Below are 1,213 nucleotides of genomic sequence, written 5' to 3'. Positions count from 1 at the left end.
AAAAAAAAATTATTGCAACTATCCCAAAGCATGTATTAATTTTCTAATTTTTATAATTATTCCAATGTGCAAAAATAATGTAAAAATTAAAAAACTCAGTAACTAAAAGAATAGTTACTTGAGGTAAGAAGACTTTCTTCCTAGACAACAATGCATATTTCAGTTCTATGTTTTAAAAAATACAGTTATTGGATTTTAGGGTTATAATATCTCTAAGCAGCCATATTCCTAAATCTTGTAATCAAGACTTATGTTTTTTCTCACCATTGTAGAAAGTTGTTCTACTTTATTTTAATGACAATTAATCAGCTAATAAAACTCTTAATTCCTAATTGATGAGTTAATCCTGGTAATGAAATTAAGCTTTGTTAGTTCATTAGAACATTTAGTTAGCTGGATTAATTTTAATAGCCTTACATTTTTAGGACACCTAGGGTTCAGTTACGTTATGGATAAAATGAATTAGGTCGAGTTAAATTTAAAATTATATCAGTTTTCAAAGAAAAAAGTAATAAGTAATTCTGTATATTTTCCAAAACAAAATAAAATACATAGTATCAAGATGGTTTTAAAAATCATTATTAATTGTCATATATGCTGTAATATTAAATTGTGATTATAGTTTTAAGAACTGGTTTGAAGACTAGTGACAGGTCAGATAATTTCAGTGTAGTGGACTGAAAAGCCAAAAACTTTGGAAGCAAACAGACTTCTGTTTAAATGCTGTCTAACTGATCATTAGCTCAAAAAGCCTCTAATATGTTTATATTTGTTTTTACTGTGTAGTTTATGTTGCAGGGTTGTGAACATTGTAAGTAGAAGTGCTTTCTATACAAGCATGTTTAACCTACTCTATTCCTTAGCATCTAATAATAAAATATCTGGAGCATGGTAGTAGGGCCATACAAGTTTGATACGTAAATCATTTTAAAATAAAATGTATTTATTTTATTTTTACCAAAATCACACAGGCATCATAATGAAGTAGTTCAGACTTTTTCAAGTCAATTGTTAAAATAATTTTAAATAATGAAGGTAATCCTTGCATTCTAAATAATTGAGAAGAGCAGCACTTATAATGGTAGAGTTCTGCTGACTCAAGCAAAACTGCATTTGTTTGCAGGAGAAAGGCTTTCTTCTAAAATTATGAATAGAGAAATTATGTTTTATTGCAATAATGAGTTCAGTTGTTAAGGCTGCTTTAAGTCTATGG

This window comes from Galeopterus variegatus, unplaced genomic scaffold, assembly GCF_000696425.1.
Source record: "Galeopterus variegatus unplaced genomic scaffold, G_variegatus-3.0.2 Scaffold7437, whole genome shotgun sequence".
Lineage (NCBI taxonomy): Eukaryota > Metazoa > Chordata > Mammalia > Dermoptera > Cynocephalidae > Galeopterus > Galeopterus variegatus.
The sequence above is the reverse complement of the archived record's forward strand: the minus strand, read 5'-3'. Positions refer to the sequence as shown.